Source organism: Macrotis lagotis, chromosome 5 (genome assembly GCF_037893015.1).
Source record: "Macrotis lagotis isolate mMagLag1 chromosome 5, bilby.v1.9.chrom.fasta, whole genome shotgun sequence".
Classification (NCBI taxonomy): Eukaryota; Metazoa; Chordata; class Mammalia; order Peramelemorphia; family Peramelidae; genus Macrotis; species Macrotis lagotis.
Genome location: NC_133662.1, coordinates 229,866,551 through 229,880,635, shown reverse-complemented (window position 1 = coordinate 229,880,635; position 14,085 = coordinate 229,866,551). Strand labels below are relative to the sequence as shown.

General features: G+C 37.5%; 2 pseudogenes; one reads left to right on the top strand and one right to left on the bottom strand.

Moving 5' to 3' along the window:
- Window positions 1-7,426: 7,426 nt before the first annotated feature.
- On the bottom strand, window positions 7,427-8,342 carry LOC141490104 (developmental pluripotency-associated protein 4-like; annotated as a pseudogene).
- A 793-nt stretch (window positions 8,343-9,135) lies between these two features.
- LOC141490103 (large ribosomal subunit protein uL23-like) lies at window positions 9,136-9,610 on the top strand (annotated as a pseudogene).
- The last annotated feature ends 4,475 nt before the right edge of the window (window positions 9,611-14,085 follow it).

The following is a 14,085-nucleotide window of genomic DNA, read 5'->3' as shown; positions in this document are numbered from 1 at the left end:
CTATTTATAGAATTTTAATTCTGTTCTAAAGTGGGACTCTGCTTTTGGAGAAGAAAGGGCACTGTCCCAACCTTCAGCTGTTTTCAGAAATACGTATGGGAACTTGTAAGTTTTGGGTTCTTCCAAGGTGGTGTGAATTAAGGAAAGATGTTTTTGCTATTTTCTTTACCCAGGCTCTAGTCTGTGATTGACCACATGCACTCTTTTCTGCCCTGGAACTGTGACCAGGGTCCCAACACCTCTATAACCAAAAGTTCTGGTGTGCTAGTGCTCCTCTTCCCCCTGGAACTGAGACCTAAATCTGTGATGCAGATTCAAGCATGAGCAATGAAAGAGTCCTGCCCCGCCCCAGTGCCAGAAAAGGAACCCCTGTAATTTCCTTCTGACCTTCTTGCTGTCTGTGGACTTAAGAGGTTCAGAAATTGCCACTGCTTCCACTGATCCAGTAGATCCCAAGTTCTATTACTGGATTTCTTCGATACAACCTCGTCTGCACTTCACTTTTACTTGAGTGAAATAGAACTTGCCTGCCAACCTTCTAGTTGTCTTGGGCTGGAAAATTGCTTCATCCTTTTATGTGTTCTACTACTCCAGAATTTGCTTTGGGATCTTATTTAAAGTTATTTGGAGGGGTTGTGAGGGAAACTCAGATGAGTCTCTGCCTTTTCTCTATCATCTTGTCTCTGCCTCTCTTTCATGTCATTTTTCACTGCCTCCCATATTATATTAGGTGCTGATAGCTTGGAGACTAAAGGTAGGCTAGTACTATCCTTAATGAGAACTCACTATTGAAATTCCATTAAATCTATTCCATTTTATATTGTTGTCTTCTAGTTTCATCTATAAATAATTGAGCCTAAGAGAATCTGGCTGAGTTGGGTTCCAAGCCAAGTTTCCTACTCACTTCGTTTTTTTTCCCCATGCTTTCCCACTGTTGTGAGACAATCTGTTCATAATGACTTCAGAAATGTAAATAAAAACACCACCTAAACTGAACTCAGATGATCAATATTAAACTCAGAGATGATTAATGGATGATGAATGTAGCAAATGTGGATAGACGTAGTTGCTTTTTATTAGCGTTATCAAGAATAATGATGAGAGAAGTTCCACAAACATCATATTATGATGCCTCATTATGGTATGGAAGGGACTCTAGGTTCTTGAAATCTATATAAACTAAGAGAAAACTCTATCAGGCTAAATAGGTATCAAGTATGTCTATAATGATAGACTGGACCTGATGTCTAAGGACCAGTCTCACAAGGAAAGGGTTATCACCAGTAGAATGTCCACTAGGTTATAAATTCTTTAGTTATAATAAGTCATGGCCCTCAGTGTTTTGTGGGAAAAAATAATGTGGGATAGGAATTAAAAACCAAGGGTGGGGAGAAAAAGTAAGAGGAGAGGGACAGAGAAGGTGATGAAGTGATGTGAGAAACTTTGATTTTAGATAGAAACATTCAATTCATTCATTCAACAACGATTTACTATAATAGTTGCAGAGGACAGTATTATGGGATCATCATAAGAAAAACTAAAACAAAAAATGAAACATGATCCCTGTCCTGGTAGATTTTTTAATCTCAGAGGGGAATGTGAGTCTTTTTCTGAATGTTCTCCTATTATATGTAATGAGATCTTGGATTATACTCTCTTATATGGTGGGGGAAATTGAATGAGATTTTATGTGTCTTCACCCAAAGGAAATACAAGATCCAAGAAGAAAGATTTCTGGAGGCTATAGCAGAAGATGGAACTAAAAGGAAACACAATTAGTGGAGAAAAATAGTAGACCTGATACCTGCCTGAGTTTATGCCCTTGAAGTAAATACTTTGCAGAGTTTTATCACACAGTAAAAACACAAAGTGGAGTTCTCATGGACATTATGTTAAGAGTCAAATGCAGGGATTAAGGGAAATCCCAGAGCCCTTGAAATAAACAAAGCTACTCTGGAAACATTCCTCCACCCTTGAGAGAAAACATCATCTGGGAGGGAAGATTAGGGTATGGAATGAACTGAGTGAGGTAGCAAGAGATGGGGGAGTACAACAGAAAATCTGTTAGAGAAACTGAGGTAAACTACAAACATCTCATTTGGCCTCTTGGCTGCTTTATACCATTTGCCAGGAGCTGAGGAGAACTTCAGGAAGAGTGACATGGAGGGGCGGCTAGGTGGCACAGTGGATAAAGCACCAGCCCTGGAGTCAGGCGTACCTGGGTTCAAATCCGGTCTCAGACACTTAATAATTACCTAGCTGTGTGGCCTTGGGCAAGCCACTTAACCCCATTTGCCTTGCAAAAACAAAAAAACCTAAAAAAAAAAGAGTGACATGGAATGCTCAGCACAACCAGCAGACAACCACATAGTATGGATGGCTGAATTTATACTAGTTTATAGGTAAATATTAGTATGTTGAATATGACAAATATGGATAGATTTAGTTGCTTTTTATTGGGATTATCAATAATAAAGATGAGTGGGCTTTCACGAATATCATTTATATTAGTTCAGAGGTGAGTATTGTTCAAACCATAAATCAATCAGGAAACATTTATTAATCACTCTTTATATGCCAGATACATACTGTGATATGCCAGATACATTACTTTGATCTCAAAGAGTATATATTTACAGATAAATAAATACAGGCTATATACAAAATATATTCATCCTGACACCAAAACCTAAGGGAGTAATGTAGGACCCATTGAAGAAAGTAGATATGAGGTTAAGTTTGAAGAAAGGAAGGGTTTCAAGAGGTAGAGGTGATAAGTAAGAGCACTTTAACATTGAAGGCAACTTATACAAAGTTAGAGAGGTGAGACATGGCATTTACTGCATGTTGAAGAAAAAGCAAGTCATTGAATACATGAGGGGTTGAATGTGAGTAATGTGAAAGAAAGAGAGATTAACTCCCAGGGCTCAGCACATTGTTCAAGGTCAACTCAGACCCTGCTGCTGAGGGCTTTAAACACTCCAGAGAAAGCAACCAGCACTACCTACTGGCTGGCCCTTGGAATTACTAAGCCAAGTGAACAAAGCCTCTAGGATCTTCAAAAGCAAACCTCTGAAAGCCAGCATCTCCCCCCGCAACACAAGATCCTAGAAAGATGAAGTAAGGCTAGCGAAAAGGGCCCCCCCCCCCCATGGAAAAATACTTGGAAGAAATAGATTCTAACCAAGAGAGAGATCTAGCACTTCTGAGGAGAATATGAATTGATTTCCAGTCCAAAAAAGACTTCCTTGAAGAAATCAGGAAGGAGTTTAAAAATCCATTGGAAAAATTGGGAAAAGAAACTCAAGAGAAGATTAGCACCTTGCAACAAGAAAAACAGATCCTTGGAAAATACAATTGAACAAATACAAAATGAGAATAACTCTCTCAGATCTTCAATTGGGCAAATGCTAAAAAGAAAATAATTCTCTCAAATCCTCATTTGGGAAAATGCAAAAAGGAAATGATTCTCTCAACACTACACTTGGGCAAATGGAAAACTCCTTCAAAAATAGAATTGACCAACTGGAAAAGGAGTTGCAAAAGGTAAATGAAGGAAATTCTTCTCTTAAAAAAAGAATGGAATTGATGGAAACTAATGACTTCATGAGACAACAAGATTCTGTTAAACAAAACCGAAAGATCAAACAAAGAGAAGAAAATATAACATACCACATCAGCAAAACCACTGACCTCAAGAACAAATCAAGAAGGAACAACCTGAGAATTGTAGGCCTTCCTGAAAACATTGAAGAGAAAAAAAGCCTGGATTTAATATTACAGGATTCAGTGATGGAAAATTGCCCTGATATCATGGAACCAGAGGGGAAAATAGTTATTGAAAGAATACATCAGGGTGGTTAGGTGACACAATGGATAGAGCACTGGCCCTGGGGTCAGGAGTACCTGAGTTCAAATCTGGCCTCAGATACTTAATAATAATGACCTAGCTGTGTGGCTTTGGGCAAGCCACTTAACCCCATTTGCCTTGCAAAAAAAAAAAACACATTGAGACACTTTTGGCCAAGATGGAGGCAGAGAAGATAGGCACAGTGCTAATCTCCTGATCTTCCCTCATAAATAATATGAAAGAAATCTCTTAACAGAAATTTGATCCACAAAACCCAGAAAGAGAAACTAGGAGAAAATCTACCTCAAGGTTTGTCCTCTGATATTGTGGGTGAGTTGGGCCCAGAGGGCTGACTCTGTAGGGAGCACAGGACAGGGTCAGAGCCTGAGAACTCAACTGGACTGATCAGCAGGGCGGGTGAGATCCTGAGACCCTGAAAGTGTGACCAGTCTGACTGGAGATGGAGTGAGTAAGAGTCTGAGAGCTCTACTAGCCTGATCAGTGGAGCAGACTAGAACCTTAAAGCCTAAAAGCAGGGCAAGCCTGATTGGCCAACTAGGGAGCAGAGGCATTGGTTGTGGCACTGAAGGTCTTGAGCTTGCTGGCAGAGCTGGGGGGAGAGCTCCAGTATATAGCTGGACAGAGAGTTTCAGTGCTTCATTTCAGCTGAAACCTCTTCTCAGAACAACACAATTACAGCCCACCTCTGCCCCAGGGGAGTGAGCAGAAAACCTCCCTCAGCTATGAATAGGGAGAGCAATTACCTTGCCCTAGGGCAAAATCCACCATTGATCAAAGATAAAAATACTCAACAGCTTCATCCACCCACTCCAAGTTAATGGAGAGGGCCTCAAATTGAGGTCACAGGAGCTCCAGGGAAAGCAACCAACACAGCCTTCTGGCCAGCCCACTTGGAATTACTAAACCCAGTGAGTAAAGCCTCTCGGGATCTCAACACCAAACCTCTGTGAACCAGCCCCTTGCCAACATAAGATCTTAGTAAAATGAAGAAAAGCCAGAAGAAAGGGGAGTACATAGAAAAATTCCTAGAAGAAAAAGACCCTAACTCAGAGAGACCTAGAACCTCTGAGGAGAATATGATCTGTTCTCCAGCACAGAAAGACTTCCTTGAAGAAATCAGGAAGGAGTTTAAAAATCAGTTGGAAGATTTGGGAGAGACAAGCAACACCTTGCAACAAGAAAACACATCATTGGAAAATACAATTGGACAAATACAAAAAGAAAATAATTCTCTCAAAACCTCAATTGGTCAAATGGGAAGCTCTTTCAAAAATCGAATTGACCAATTGGAAAAGGAGTTGCAAAAGATAAATGAAGAAAATTCTTTTCTAAAAAAAAAAGAATGGCGTCTGTGGAAACTAATAACTTCATGAGACAGCAAGAGCCTGTTAAAACCAAAAAATAGAAAAAAATAGAAGAAAATGTAAAATACCTCATCAGCAAAACCACGACCTTGAGAACTGATTGAGAAGGGACAACCTGAGAATTATAGGTCTTCCTGAAAACATTGAAGAGGAAAAAAAAATCCTGGACTTAATATTACAGGATTTAGTGTTGGAAAACTGCCCTGATATCATGGAACCAGAGGCAAAATTGTTATTGAAAGAATGCATTGATCCCCTCTGGAAAGAGATCCTAAAATGAAAACACCAAGGACTGTTGTGGCCAAATTCCAGAACTATTAGATAAAAGAGAAAATCCTGCAAACAGACAGAAAGAAAAAACTTAGATACCAAGGAGCCAGTAAGAATTACACAGGACCTGGGTGCATCAACATTAAAGGATCAAAGGGCATGGAATGAGATATTTCAAAGAGCAAGGGAGCTTGAAATGAAAGCCAAGAATCTACTACCCAACAAAACTGAGCCTTCTCTTCCAGGGGAAAAATAGACATTTAACAAAATGAAAGACTTCCAACATTTCCTGGTGAAAAGACCAGAGCTGGGGTGGCTAGGTGGCACAATGGATAGAGCACCAGCCCTGGGGTCAGGAGTACCTGAGTTCAAATTTGGCCTCAGACACTTAATAATTACCTAGCCGTGTGGCCTTGAGCAAGCCACTTGTCCCCATTTGCCTTGGGGAAAAAAAAGAAAAAAAAAGAAAAGACCAGAGCTAAATAGAAAATTTGGACATCAAACAGGAGGTTCAAGAGACATATGAAAAGGTTAAAAAAAAAGAGTAAAGAAAAAACCCCACTATCCAATAAGGTGAAAATGGCTAAATACTTACCTGAGAGAAAGAATCTAATAACTCTCAAGACCTGTAATTCTATTAGAGAGAATATACCTAGCCAGAAGTGATGGACAACCATAACTTTTCTGTGATTCAGATAGAATGATTTTAAAACAATACCTCCTTAAAAAGGGTGACAGTAAGGAGAAGGGAAGATGGGAGAGATTTAATGGAGTAAATATCATTACATCAAGAGGTACAAAAGACCTATTGTAATAGAGGGGAAGAAGGGAGGAGGTGAGAACCACCCGAATTTTCATCTCATCAGACTTGGCTTAAATTTAACTTATACATATTCAGTTAAGAAACTTATCTTACCTTTCAAGTGTTAAAAGGGGAAAAGGAGAGGGGGGATGGGGAGGGGAAGAAAAGGGGGAACTAACAGAAGAAAGGGAAGAAGGAGAAAAGGGGAAGGGGAGGCAGGTTGACATAGAGGGCAAACACACTGAAGGTGGTGGAAATCAGAAACAAAACACTGGGGACTATGGATAAAGGAGGAAAAGGGGAAAAATACAAACAGAAGTAAGATAGAATGGAGGGCAATAAAGAGTTGGTAATTATAACTTTGAATGTGAAAGGGATGAATTCTCCCTTAAAACATAAGCAAATAGCAGAGTGAATTAAAAACCAATATGCTACAATATGCTGCTTACAAGAAACTCAGTTGAAGCAGAGAGATACATATAAGGTAAAGGTAAAAGGTTGGAGCAAAATATATTTTGCTTCAGCTGAAGTGAAAAAAGCAGGAGTAGCAATTCTTATCTCCCACAAAGCAGCTACAAAAATAGATAGCATTAAAAGAGATAAGGAACGAAATTATATCCTCCTAAAAGGTACCATAGACAATAAAGTAATTTTTTTATATTCAGCAGCAATTTTTATTGAGATTGTATCTTAGCATATGTGACCATAGTTATTTTCTCAACAAATACAAAGAATTTGATTATCTTTGATATTTTTTTTTAAAGGAATTCATAGCCATGTCAGTCTTAGAGGTTTAGCAGAAGGAGACAGGAGAAGATGTACAAGTAATGGATAGACTTAAATTTTATTTGGTTGTAAGATTTTCACCTTTCTCTTTCTTCAGCTGCTGACTAAAACAATGTAATATGTGAACTTGGTTGCATTGTCAGGTCCTTTGTACCTTGTTGACTTGTAAAGTCTCTTCTATCCTTCCCAAATGTCTGCATGTATGGAACTTTTTCCTAATGAAAACTAGGACTAACTGGGAAAGAAAATCTAAGTTGAAGAAAGAAAAGTCACATTTATAAGCCAGTATCTTGAGGAAGTGAAAAACAGTCTTGTAGCCTTGATCCTTTATGGTTAGAGAATATTGTCCATCAGGATTTTATTCCTGTTGACACATTTGGGGCACAACCAATTGTCTTCTACTTCTGGGGGTGGGAAACAGCAGGTAGGCAATAATAAGAGAGGGATCAATATATCATTTTCAGGCACCCAGGTCTGCCCATCATGGAACTTCAAAGGCGCTGAACCAGAGACATTGTTAGGAAAAACTTCACCATGTACTACACACCATCGTGGTAAATCTGATTGCTCAGACCTAGTAGACTCAGAAGAAACAACTCTTTGTTGTTTCTCTTTTCTTTTTCTTTTTTGTCACTGTGTATGCTGCTTTGGCCACTGTTTGACTTTCATCTAGAGAATCTTCTTCACTTAAAATTTCTGTTTTGATTTTTAACCACTGGGTCTTTTCTTCTATGCTAGCAGTGTCTTGTTCAGAAGGTGACACATGCTCCAAAAGTCTCTTGTATAGAATGTGCTTCCTGCCATTTTTACTGATATTGAGTCTCTGGCACCAGACCTGCACAATATTTCAGGATAAGATATGCAGTGGAGGCAGAGGGGTGGGCATAGAAGGAACTTAATCATTCTGAGATTTCTGAGGTGTTGAAGAATGTATATCAGACTTAGTCTTCTTTGGAAAATGTACAACAGCTTCCTTAATATTTCTTGATTCTTCCAGGGTAAATCCTTGGAGTTGGGGTGCTGCTTTCATCTTAGCCTGAGCATCTGCCAGCAACTTGGCCCATGCTGCCATCACAGTTGTCCCATTTTCTCTCTGCTGAAAATCTATTGCCAAACTGGACTCATGCACCATCTTGACTTCCTTTGTTTTGTCTGTGTTATTGGCTGGAATCTCTTCTTCTACTTCCACAGAAGAGTTCTTGACCTCCAGACTTGCTACTTCTACTTCTCTAGGTGTCACTTCCTTCATTTGTAAAATGCCAGGTTCAACAAGATTTTCTTTCATCTCCATAATCCTCTGAGCCTAGGATACTGGTCATTTAGCTTTTGTACTTCTGTTTGCGGTAGCTTTTCTCCTTCCAAGCTGCTCTGTCTCCTCTTTTCCGTACTTTTTAATAAAGTAATTTCAATACAAAATATGTATACACCAAATGGTATAGCATCCAAATTCTTAGAGGAGAAGTTGAAAGATCTACAGGAAGACATAGACAGCAAAACTCTACTAGTGGAGACCTCAACCTCCCCCTCTCAGATTTAGATAAATCTAATCATAAAATAAACAAGAAGGACGTTAAGGAGGTAAATAGATTGTTAGAAAACCTAGATATGATAGACTTATGGAGGAAATTGAATGGGGATAGAAAGGAATATACTTTTTTTTCTGCAGCACATGGCACTTACACAAAAATTGACCATGTACTAGGGCATAAAAACCTAATGATCAATTGCATAAAGGCAGAAATAGTGAATACATCTTTCTCAGATCATAATGCAATAAAAATCATATGCAATATTGGGCCAGGGAGATATAGACCCAGAACTAATTGTAAACTGAATAACATCATTTTAAAGAATGAGTGGCTCAAACAACAAATTATTGAAAGAATTAATTATTTTATCCTAGATAATGACAATAATAAAACAACATACCAATCCTAGATAATGACAATAATGAAACAACATACCAAAACCTATGGGATTCACTCAAAGTGGCTGTCAGGGGATATATTATATTTTTAAATGCTTACATGAGCCTTTCCTCCAAGATGGCACCGAAGGCCAAGAAGGAAGCTGTCGCCCCCCCAAAGACAGAAGCCAAGGCCAAAGCTTTGAAGGCCAAGAAGGTGGTGTTGAAGGGCATCCACAGCCACAAAAAGAAGAAGATCCGAACCTCGCCCACCTTCTGGAGACCCAAGACGCTAAGGCTTTGAAGGCAGCCAAAATACCCTCTAAAAAATGCCCCTCGGAGAAACAAGCTTGATCACTATTGCCATCATTAAGTTCCCCCTGACCACTAAGTCTGCTATGAAAAAGATTGAGGATAACAACACCCTGGTCTTCACTGTGGACATCAAGGCCAACAAACACCAAATCAAGCAGGCCATAAAGAAGCTGTATGACATTGATATGGCCAAGGTCAACACACTGATCCAGCCTGATGGAGAGAAGAAGACCTATGTCTGGATTGCTCCAGACTATGATACTTTAAATGTTCCCAACAAGATTGGAATCATCTAAACTGTCCAGCTGCCCTACTTCTTCACCCACAATAAAAAAGTTTTCCAGGAAAAAAAATGCTTACATGAATAAATTAGAGAAAGAGGAAATCAGTGAACTAAATATGCAACTAAAAAAATTAGAGAAAAAACAATTTAAAACTCCCAATTAAATACCAAATTAGAAATTCTAAAAATTAAAGGAGAAATTAATAAAATCAAAACAAAAAAACTATTGAATTAATAAATAAAACCAAGAGTTGGTTTTATGAAAAAAACAATAAAATTGATGAACCTCTGATCAATTTGTTTAAAGAAAAGAAAGAAGAAAACCAAATTTCTAGTATTATAAATGAAAAAGATGAACTCACTACCAGTGAGGAGGAAGTTAAAGTAATAATTCAGAATTATTTTGCCCAACTCCATGCCAACAAATGTGACAATCTAAGTGAAATAGATGAATATTTACAAAAATATAAGTTGCCCAGGAGGGGCATCATTGCCATCATTGCTACTGCTTAGTGAAAATTAAAAACCTAAATAACCCTATCTCAGAAAAAAAAATTCAAGCCATTGTTGAACTCCCTAAGAAAAAGTCTCCAGGGCCAGATGGATTCACAAGTGAATTCTAGCAAACATTAAAGGAACAATTGGTTCCAATTCTATATAAACTCTTTTTTTTTTAGGTTTTTGCAAGGTAAATGGGGTTAAGTGGCTTGCCCAAGGCCACACAGCTAGGTAATTATTAAGTGTTTGAGACTGGATTTGAACCCAGGTACTCCTGACTTCAGGGCCAGTGCTTTATCCACTGTACTACCTAGCTGCCCCTATATAAACTCTTTGGAAAAAATAGGTGAAGATGGAACTCTGACTAATTCTTTCTATGACACCAATATGGTGCTGATACCTAAACCAGGAAGAGTTAAAACAGAGAAAGAAAATTATAGACCTATCTCCCTGATGAATATAGATGCAAAAATCTTAAATAAAATCTTATCAAAATGATTACAACAAGTTATCACTAGGATAATACATTCTGACCAAGTAGGATTGATCCCAGGAATTCAGGGTTGGTTCAATATTAAGAAAACTGTCAGTAAAATTAATTATAACAATAGCAAACCTATCGGAAATCATATGATTATATCAATAGATGCTGTAAAAGCTTTTGACAAAATACAACACCCATTCCTACTGAAAACACTAGCAAGTGTAGGAATAAATGAATTGTTCATTAGAGTAATAAGCAGTTTCTATCTGAAACCATCAACAAACATTATATGCAATGGGGATAGGCTAGAGTCATTCCCAATAAGATCAGAGGTGAAACAAGAATGCCCATTATCACCATGACTATTCAATATTGTATTAGAAATGTTAGCTTCAGCAATAAGAGAAGAAAAAAGAAATAATTATCTAGAAATAATTAGCAACTTTAGCAGGATATTAAATAAACCTTCATAAATCCTCAACATTTCTATAAATGACCAGCAAGATACAGCAGAAAGAGCTAGAAAGAGAAATCCCATTCAAAGTAACCTCAGACAATATAAAATGCCTGAGAGTTTACCTGCCGAATCAGACTCAAAATCTTTTTGAAAACAATTACAAAACACTTTTTACACAAATAAAATCAAATTTAAATAACTGGGCAAACATCAACTGCTCATGGATAGGTCAAACTAATATAATAAAAATGACAATTCTATCAAAACCAAAACTTGTTTAGTGCCCTACTAATCAAAATTCCAAAAGATTACTTTAATGAGTTAGAAAGAGTTGAAAGTAAATTTATATGGAGAAATAAAAAGTCAAGAATTTCCAGGGATTCAATTAAAAAAAAGTACAAAAGAAGATGTCTTAGCCTTACCAGATCTAAAATTATATTATAAAGCATCAATCATTAAAACTGTCTGGTATTAGCTAAGAAATAGAGTGGTGGATCAGTGGAATAGACTAGGTGCAATAGCAGGAAATGCTGTTTGATAAACCCAAAAAGTCCAGCTATTGGGATAAAAACTCTTTCTTTGATAAAAACTGTTGGGAAAATTGGAAGTTAGTATGGAAGAAACTTAGACTAGACCAGCACCTCACACCCTATACCAAGATAAGATCAAAATGGAAACTGGATTTAGACATAAAACACAATATTACAAGTAAACTAGAAAATCAAGGAGTAGTTTAACTGTCAGATCTATAGAAAGGGAAATACTTTATGACCAAGGAAGAGATGTAGAACATCATTAAAACCAAACTAGATAATTTTGATTACATTAAATTAAAAAAGATTTTGCACAGACAAAACTACTATAATCAAGATCAAAAGAAATGTAGCAAATTGGGAAACAATTTTTACAACTAATATTTCTAACAAAGGACTCATTTCTAAAATATACAGAGAACTAAGTCAAATTTTCAAAAAAACAAGCCATTTGACAAATGGTTAAAGGTTATGCAAAGACAATTTAAAACTGAAGAAATCAAAGCTATCCATAGTCATATGAAAAATTGCTCTAAATCATTACTTATTAGAGAAATGCAAATTAAAGCATCTCTGAGATACCACCTCACACGTCTCAGACTGGCCAATATGACCAGAAAGGACAATTATTAATGTTGGAAGGGATGTGGGAAATCTGGGACACTAATACATTGTTGGTGGAGCTGTGAACTCATCCAACCTTTCTGGAGAGCAATTTGGAATTATATTCATAGCAGCCCTCTTTGTGGTGGCAAAGAATTGGAAATTAAATGAATGTCCTTCAATTGGGGAATGGCTTAACAAACTGTGGTATATGTATGTAATAGAACACTATTATTCTATTAGAAACCAGGAGGGATGGGGATTAAAGAAAACATGGAAGGATTTGCATGAACTGATGCTGAATGAGATGAGCAGAACCAGAAAAACACCGTACACCCTAACAGCAACATGGGCGTGATGATCAACCTTGATGGACTTGCTCATTCCATCAGTGTAACAATCAGGGACAATTTTGGGCTATCTGCAGTCTGTAGCCAGAGAAAGATTTGTGGAGTTTGAACAAAGACCAAAGACTATTACTTTTAATTTAGGTAAAAAAAAAAAACTGTTATCTTATTATGTAATTTTGCTGTCTCTTTTACTTTATTTTTCTTTCTTAAGGTTATGATTTCTCTCTCATCACATTCAACTGAGATCAATGTATAACATGGAAGCAATGTAAAGACTAACAGACTGTCTTCTGTGGGGGGGTGGGGGGAGGGAAGCAAGAATGGGGGAAATTGTAAAACAAAATAAATAAAATCTTTCTAAAAAAAAGAAAGAAAGAAAAGAATATCAATTTGGCTGCCGTATGGAAGATGGATTATATAGATGAAAGGAAATTAGGAAGTTACTGCAATTGTCCAGATAAGAGATGATTAAGGCCAGAGATAAGGACAATTGTGAGATATGTTCAGGAGATAGAATTAGCAAGATTTGAAAAATGGTAAGATATGAGGTTGAGGAAGAGTTGAAAATGAGAAAAAGTACATAACAAGAAAAAAGTGCATAATAGTATCTGTTATCACATAAGCATGAGAAGGGGAGTGGGGAAAGAATAGATCTTTTGGAACTTATTTCAGTCCTGAAGAGGTAATAATTACAACCAGTAGATTCAGTCCAAGTTCCATATTCCAGGATACCTGCAGGGACCTGATCACTCAAGTGATTTCTCATCTATCTATTTAGCTCATCTCCTCTCTCTCTTCTCTCTCTCTCTCTCTCTCTCTCTCTCTCTCTCTCTCTCTCTCTCTCTCTCTCTCTCTCTCTCTCTCTCTCTCATCACTACTGGCTCAATTGCTATTTCTACCATTGGGTCATTAAATCCCAAGATGTGCTGAAGAGGCTGCCATTATTGCTACTGCATAGCTCATGCCAGTTTCATTGTCTCAATCACTCTCCTCCAAACTCCATGACCCTTTTCCAAAGCTAATAGGTGTGACTCAACTCTACCTTCTAGTGTGAAGATTGTGATTATTATCCAATTTCACCCAATATATTGTGGTCATGCACAGTCAATTTGCCCTACAGGTTTTTTCTGACCCAGAGTGCAGCACACTGCTCTTTCTTATCAGATACTAGGTGCTATATATAACAACCTCCAGCAGTCTTTCTTGTATATCATATTCTTATGTCAGTTTAGCTACTATTGCTATAATCTGGATGCCTCTACTGTGATTTGCTGATATTTCTGAATTTTTAAATATTTTTCCATTACTGGTGGGGAGAAGCTATCTTCAGGTATATTAAACAATGGTATAAATTCTATGGCAATGCCTAGAGGTGACTGAGAGCAAACAGGGCAATATATTGTTTAGGAAGAGTGCTTCTGTTCTATTGGGATCTCCTTTGATGGAGAAGCATGTAGAAGGTGGATTATTTCTAAGTTAAGTCCCACTATGATACCAAACAGGCATCTCCTACATTCAGCTTTGGTAGTCTTCTGTATTTTCTAATTGATTTTCTCTCATCAG